Genomic DNA, 8,726 nt, shown 5'->3' on the forward strand with positions numbered 1-8,726 from the left:
AGAGGAACCAAATATGATATAAAAAATAATCCAAATGTATACTACCACTTTCTTACAAAATCATGTTGATGATGACACTTAAAATCGAGGGGAGAGCCAGAAGACTCTAGAAAACAAATGAGATGAGAGAGTGAAGCTTGAAGACAGGAGAGAACGCTCATATAGCCAGAAAAACAAAGCGAAGTGTTTTTCCCTGGTCCACAAAGAATGGTGGTCCTGCTTACACTTTGATTTTAGCCCAGGGAGACCTGACCTCTAGACCTATAAAATAATGAATTTCTGTGATTGCAGAACAATTCACTCTTGTAGCAATTTCTCATAGTAGGAATGCCAAACTAGTACAAATTATTCTTTGGAATTGGAATGGCGTAAGTGTAAGTTTTGTTTCTGCTGTGTAATTTGGGGCAAGATTCATAACCTCTACTAGCCTCTGTTTCATTATCTACAAGGTTGAAATCATAAAAATATCTATTGACATAACTGTGGTGATCATTAACCTATAGTCAGAAATCATTGAAGGTAGATATTATTATCATGAAGTGCTTTAATAATAAAAACAAAAATGGAACCAAATCTTTAAAAAAAATACTAATCATTATCACAATTTTTTATTACATTTTCACCTCTCAAACTTCAAGGTTAGCCAATGATTCTTCGTAAAGCATTGTCTACAAGCTTTGACAATATGAAGCGAAACTGTTCTAGTGTGGAAAGCACTTCATGATTTGAGCTCATCCATTACACTCCTTTAATATCAAGCCTCTTTGGGGGAAGAGGCAATATCCTTGACTGGCTATAAATCTATGAGTGTAGTTGCTTTTATGGCTCTGAATGTAATAGAACTTAAGTAAATACTGATAAGTTCCCTATTCTTCTGAGAAGTTTCTGCCCACATAATATTGCCCTTTCTTTGGAAATCCCCTTAGTTTTCATAAGAATGAAGGCAAGAACTCTTTTATTTATTTATTTATTTATTTATTTATGTATTTATGTATTTATTTATTTATTTACTTATTTATTTACTTTTTAAAGTGAGGCAACATTAAATTTTAATTCCTAAATAACAATGAATTATCAAAATGCTGAGTGAACTGGTATAGAAGCAATAATAAAATAATCCTAGTCTTTATGAAGGAATTTATTATATTTTTGAAAAAATATTTTATAAAGAAAATTATTGTAAGATTCCTAGTATGAAAGACAATAAACAGTGAGCTGAGGGTCATTAAGAACATCTCAATAGTAAAAGTCTCCAACATCTGTATTTCCATGTCTATATACTATTCAATTTATTGTCACAGAGAAACCAAAATCAGATTTCTGTGAACCCAAGACTAAGTAAGACCCGTCATGATGGTTTTTAGGGAAACTGTGCTTCCTGAATTAAAATAAGGTAATCAAAGTATATAGTGACACACCATTTTTCCTTCTCACTGTAATTCTCTTGATTTGCTCTCTGATGATCAAGACAGAACATCATTAGGGTCTCAGAGCCCTGAGTTAATTTTAAATTGCTAATTGGGCCAAGAAGTAGGTGCTTGTACTCTTGTACAATTAAGAAAGAAGGACTTTATGTAACAGGACCTTAGTGTTCTGGCTTCTCTGTATTTGCTGTAGAATCCACTAATGGTAGGATAGAGATTGGAGGAAAAGATTAAGATGTTCATTACAAGAAAACATGACAGTAGAACCCTACTTAAACTTTAAGGAATTGATTCTACCCAGGCAGGAGAAAACTGAAATAATTAAGTTTCAAACTTATAGAGGTGCTGCCATCTGTATTCCTGTGACTGTATAGAGGGGCAGACCAGTAGACAGGGATCACCAGAGTAGAAGATCACTTGGGACACACACAGCCTGGACTCTACACTCCTCAGCACCACTGCCATCTGTGCCAGGGGAAACGAGGTCACCCAGAGTTGCTGAGATAGGCTTGCAGGCACACAGGAGGGGCAAGCATCAGCCAGTAACAGCAGGACCAACTAACAGCAGAGATAACCAAATGTCAAAAGGCAAACTTGGGAACATTGCTAACAGAAATCAAGGTGATATGGCACATTCCAAAAAGGCAATTCTCCCACAATAGCAAGTGCTGGATACTCCAACACACCAGGAAAACAAGATTTGGATTTAACATTTAAAATCAGTCATGATACTGATGGAGGGCTTCATGGAGAGCTTCAAGAAGGATATAAATAACTCCATTAAAGAAATACAGGAGAACACCAGTAAACAGGGAGAAGCCCTTGAAGAATTAAGGGAAAACACAACAAAACAGGTGAAGGAATTGAACAAACCATCCAACATCTAAAGATGGAGGTAGAAACAATAATGAACTCACAAAGGGAAACAACTCAGGACATAGAAAACCTAGGAAGGAAGTCAGGATTCATGGATCTAAGCATCAACACTGAGTACAAGAGATAGAAGAGAGAATCTCAGATGCAGAAGATACCATAGAAAGCGCTGATATAACATTCAAAGAAAATGAAAAATGCAAAAAGCTACTGACCAGAAAATCCAGGACAAAATGAGAAGACCAAACCTAAGGATTATAGGGATAGAAGAGAGTGAAGATTTCCAAATTAAAGGGCCAGTAAATGTCTTCAACAAAATTATAGAAGAAAACTTCACTAACCTAAAGAAGGAGATGCCCATGAACATACAAGAAGCCTATAGAACTCCAAATAGATTTAACCAAAACAGAGATTCTTCCCATCATATAATAATTAAAACACCAAATGTACTAAACAGAGAAAGAATATTTAAAGCAGTAAGGAAAAAAGGTCAAGTAACATAAAAATGTAGACCTATCAGAATTATAGCAGACTTTTCACCAGAGAACGTGAAGGCCAGAAGAGCCTGGGAAGATGCCATACAGACCCAAAGGGAACACAAATGCCAACCTGGACTGCTAACCAGCAAATCTTTCAATTACCATAGATGAAGACACCAGGGTATTTCATGACAAAAACAAATTTCCACACTGTCTTTTTCACAAATCCAGTCCTTCAAAGGTTAACACCTTTGTGGATGGAATGGAAAACACCAACAACAGGAGGGAAACTACACACTAGAAAAAGCAATAAATTAATCTTTCAACAAACCCAAAAGATGACCACACAAATATAAAAATTACATCAAAACATCAGGAAGTAACAATGACTATTCCTTAATATCTGTTAACATCAATGGTCTCAATTCCACAATAAAAAGACACAGACTAACAAACTGGATACATAAACAAGACATTTGCTTTCTGCCCAGATAGTGGCCTGGGAAGGGACCACTGACCATGCTTTCAGACATTCTCAGAGGAGGGAGAGGAGGATCGGCCATGGGGGTTGTGGGGGTAGAGGGGTGGTGGGTAGGGGTATAGGTGGAGGGGGGACTGTTCTGTTGCTGCACACCATTTCTTCTGCCACTTTTGTAAGGGAAAAGTCAATCCCAAAGTACCAAAATATATATGACCCAGATGTGAATCAGTCTTTATTGAGGAAGTGACAGATGATTGCAATTTTTTAGGTGGTGGTGGAAGCTGGGCAGAAAATAGCACAGCAATGCACTTTGCAGAGCTTTGGGACCACCTATATCACACAACGTTTTTACAAAGTTTTTGACCATTTTTAGGTAGCAACTCACTGGACTAAGATAATAAAGGGAAGGAGAGAGGTCGAAAAAGTCACAGTGACCTTTGGGGATCAAGTAGGCCTCCAAGGTTGCCAGTGACAAGAAAAAACATGTCTCAAGGAAATACTAGTCCCAACAGGTTGCCAGCTATTGAAGGAATAATACAACAGGTCTTTGTGGGATTCTTTGCAAATTCCGCCATTCTTGGATCCCCACATCCCTTTTCTTAGAGTAGGATGCTTCACTCTAACCCTAGGGACTATGCCTGGGTTCAGATAGGCCTTGATGCCATTTGTAAGCCAGCTTCTAGGACAGCAGGAAAACACATGTCCTTCTCCATTTGACAAGGAGAATATCAAGTCTCCCCCAACAGTAACAGTAACTCAGAGTCTAGTCAATATAGGTTTAGAATGTCCAGTATGCAAAGAAGATTACACAGGTGAGGATGAAGTCATGTTGTTACCCTGAAGCCACTTCCTTCACAGCAGCTTCATGTGCCATGGTGAGAACTGCATGACACATGCCCAACATGTAGGATAAGCTTAAATGGTGAGGACTCTTACTGGGCAAACCCAGAGCCCTGAGGCCTCTGCAAGCAACAGATTTAGCAATGGTAGCCAGGTATCTGACCAATGGACTTTCTGAAACTAAAAATTACACCTGAAACAGGGTTGCCTGTTTTAGTCTAATTATCATAGCTGTGAATTATATCAAATTAAACAAATAAAATAGTAGATGGATTTAGGAAGCATTTAAGAAACCCCAGCCCATAATATTAAAGCAAATGAGTATATTTCTTCTCTAAATTTAAAGTTAGGACTTACAGATGGAATTATATTGACAACCAAAGAACTCTTTTATATATAAGACTTGTCAATTAGAACCAGAGAAGTTCTTTTGGCTTTTCTCTCTTGTCCTTAACTCTCCTACCTTTTGTGACCCTGTTCTCTGTCTCTCCTCATTCTTCTCCCCTCTTTCCACATGGTTATAGCCAGCTTTCATCCCTCTATTTTTCTTTCTCTCTTTATTTCTCTATCTCTTTTTCTTTTCCTTTCTTTTTTCCTTTCTTTTTCTTTAATAAAACTTTGAAACAATAAAAAAAGAATCAGAGAAGCATTCCTTATTTTAGTGGAAGGGTTATGGGTATGTGAAGACTCCCACTTGAAGCATGAATAATGAAATGTTGCCTTTCTTGTCTTTTAGGTACCATCAGCAGCTTTGGGATAGTTATGTTAGTGTTCAAGTTTAGTTTGCATTTATAGATTACATGGCAAAATGAATTAAAATCAGTCTTTCTGTCACCAGTGTCTCCATGTGAAGAGGCCTGCAATAAAATTATAAGTGTTCTTTTACACTGCACAAGTAGATCCTGTCTTCATTCATTATGTCTGTAGAGAACTAATTAGTTCTCTTAAATCATTTTTAAATGTTTTGTGTAACTACTTAAACACCAGTTATTAAATGTTTCCAAACACTCTTTAAGTATATGTTTTTAAGAAAAGAGTTTAATCTTCTATTTATAATATCATATGTTTGACTTATGTTTTCTGTATATAGGATCATAACACAGAATGTATCTATTTGTATCCATGATGCTTCATAATGTGGTATAAAATATGACTAAGGAAAAGCCAGACTTAGTGTTGTAAATGGATAATCCAGTACTGGGAGTCAGAAGAAGGAAGACAGGGAATTCAAGATCAGTCTGGGGTCTATGTCAATCTGCCCTATGTGTTCACATACGTGCACACATACACACACACACACACACACACACACAGAGAGAGAGAGAGAGAGAGAGAGAGAGAGAGAGAGAGAGAGAGAGAGAGAGAGAGACTCACACAGACACACATGACTAAGGAAGGTGATGATACTACTGTGTAATTCTCCTGCCATCTATATGATTTTTTTGTGGGCATGTAAGTCATTTTGCTACACAACTTCCACTATTAAAAATACCCCTTTCAGACCCTAGGAACAATCTACAAATGGGCAGAGACTTAAGAGGCTACTCTTTGACAGAGAAGTGTGCCTCCACAACAATCAGCCTGTGGATCAGTCACATCAGCACTGGGAGTGGTGGACAGATGGCTCTAAGACAAAATGTCTATGAGAACAAATTGCACATATGCATTCATGTATACATGTGTGTGTTTGCCTGTATTTCACAGGAGAACCTAGCAGCATTTATATCTCTTTGCTAAAATGAAGGCAACATACATGTTATTTGTAAATACCAATATATAAGAAGCATAAAAAGTCAAATCTTGAAAAGGTTTTACTCCTCCAACATCAGTCAGAAAATTTACTCTCTTTTATTTCCAGGCTCCTTATCCAACGAACATATATAGTTTATTGAGCACAGAAATTTAAGGGGTTTCCTGCATAATGGGAAAGTTCCAATGTAACTTTAAAATTAATTGCATATGCTTTTCAGTTACAGTGGTATCTTCTTCCTAGGAACTTATGACACTGTGTGAATACTTGCTGCCTAGAGACATAGTCATTTACTGCTTCAGGCATGTTTACTGTTAATGTATTCATGAATCCTATCCAACAGCATATATGTAAGTTCACCAGGAGTATGAAGCTCTTAACTGGTTTTATTTGTTATATGAATTTTCTCTGGTTTGGATGGTGAACTAGAGATAGACAGGCAGAGAAATAGAGACAGAAACAGACAGACATAGAGAGAGAAAGAGAGAGAGAGAGATGACAGAGACAGAGAGATAGAGTCAGAGAGAGACAGAGAGACAGAGACAGAGAGACAGAGGCAGAGAGACAGAGAGACAAAGAGATTTCAGTGAATGCACAATGAATGTACATGTGAAGCAAAGTTAATGTAAAGTAACTAAAATTTTACAACATATTTTGAATACATTTAAAAAAGTTTGGTTTAGGACCCTTAGCATTTGAAATAAAATGCTTATTCCCTTATTCTACTTCTGAAATCATAGTTACAATATCAAAAGAACAGTAGGAAAACATGAAAGAGCAAGGAGAGAGGTTATTAACTGTTTTTAGTATTTGCTCTTTATTTAGAAAGCCTGCTAGAGGTGAAAATTGTGTTCTTTTTTTAATATTTTTATTTTCTATATTCTTTGTTTACATTCTAAGTGATTTCCCCTTTCCCAGATCCCCCCTCCCCATATGTCTCATAAACCTTTTTCTCTCCATCCATTCTCCAATCACCTCCCTCCTTTTTCTCTATCCTTATATTCCCCTCCAATGCTAGATCAATACTTTCCAGGATCAGGAACCTCTCCATACTTCTTCATGGGAGTCATTTGTTAACCAATTTGTTCCTTGGGTATTCAGAGTGTCTGGTATAATTAATATCCACTTATCAGAGGTTGCATTCCATGTGTATTCTTTTGTGATTGGGTTACCTCACTTAGGATGATATCTTCCAGATCAAACCATTTGCCTAAAAATGTTGTGAATTCATTGTTTCTAATTGCTGAGTAGTATTCCATTGTGTAAATATACCACATTTTCTGTATGCATTCCTCCTTTGAGGGACATCTGGGTTCTTTCCAGCTTCTGGCTATTATTAATAAGGCTGCTATGAACAGAATGGAGCATGTGTCTTTATTGCATGCCAGGGAATCCTTTGGGTATATACCCAGAAGAAGTATAGCAGGGTCCACCAGAAGTGCCATGTCCAGTTTTCTGAGGAACCGCCAGACTGATTTCCAAAGTGGTTGTACCATCTTACAGCCCCACCAGCAGTGGAGGAGTGTTCCTCTTTCTCCACATCCTTGCCAACACCTGCTGTCTCCTGAGTTTTTGACCTTAGCTATTCTGACTGGTATAAGGTGAAATCTCAGGGTTGTTTTGATTTGCATGTTCCTAATGACTAATGATGCTGAGCACTTCTTAAGGTGCCTCCTGGCCATCTGAATTTCTTCAGGTGGAATTTCTTTGTTTAGATCTGTCCCCCATTTTTAATAGGGTAATTTGGTTCCCTGAGGTCTAACTTCTTGAGTTCTTTATACATATTGGATATTAGCACTCTATCAGATGTAGGGTTGGTGAATATCCTTTTCCAACTCAAAGGATAAGCAGGCTGAGAAAGAAGTTAGGGAAATGACACCCTTCACAATAGCCACAAACAATATAAAGTATCTTGGTGTGACTCTAACCAAACAAGTGAAAGATCTATACGACAAGAACTTCAGGTCTCTGAAGAAGGAAATCGAAGAAGACCTCAGAAAATGGAAAAATCTGCCATGCTCGTGGATCGGCATGATTAATATAGTTAAAATGGCCATCTTGCCAAATGTGATCTACAGATTCAATGCAATCCCCATCAAAATACCAACTCAGTTCTTCACAGAATTAGAAAAAGCAATTCTCAAATTCATCTGGAATAACAAAAAACCCAGGATAGCTAAAACTATTCTCAACAACAAAAGAAATTCTGGGGAAATCATTATCCCTGACTTCAAGCAATACTACAGAGCAATAGTGTTAAAAACTGCATGGTATTGCCACAGTGACAGACAAGTTGACCAATGGAATAGAACTGAAGATCCAGAAATGAATCCACACACCTATGGTCACTTGATCTTCGATAAAGGAGCCGAAAACATCCAGTGGGAAAAATATAGTCTTTTCAACAAATGGTGCTGGTTCAATTGGAGGTCAGCCTGCAGAAGAATGCAAATTGATCCATTCTTATCTCCATGTACTAAACTTCACTCCAAGTTGATCAAGGACCTCCATGTAAAACCAAACACACTGGAACTAATAGAAAAGAAACTGGGGAAGACCCTTGAGGACATGGGCACAGGGGAAATGTTCCTGAACATATCACCCATAGCTTATGCCCTAAGATCAAGAATTGACAAATGGGACCTCATAAAATTACAAAGTTTCTGTAAGGAAAATTGTATTCTTAACTTTGACCCATTTCCATCGCTGAAGAAACATGAACTCTGCCAGAACACAAGCAAAAATTATGGTTTCTTCTTATGAGGTGTCAGTTTGGTTCCAAAAACAGGCCATGTGTATTGGGCACGTAGGAAACAGAGAAAATAGGACACTACAATATCCATTTTCGAGAAGCTCATGTCCTTTTTATTTTCCTTGCT

At 37.4% G+C, this 8,726-nt stretch overlaps 1 pseudogene; it reads left to right on the forward strand.

The window, feature by feature from the left end:
* Positions 1–363: 363 nt before the first annotated feature.
* Positions 364–4,275, forward strand: LOC127683775 (E3 ubiquitin-protein ligase RNF115-like; annotated as a pseudogene).
* The last annotated feature ends 4,451 nt before the right edge of the window (positions 4,276–8,726 follow it).

Source organism: Apodemus sylvaticus, chromosome 4 (assembly GCF_947179515.1).
Source record: "Apodemus sylvaticus chromosome 4, mApoSyl1.1, whole genome shotgun sequence".
Lineage (NCBI taxonomy): Eukaryota > Metazoa > Chordata > Mammalia > Rodentia > Muridae > Apodemus > Apodemus sylvaticus.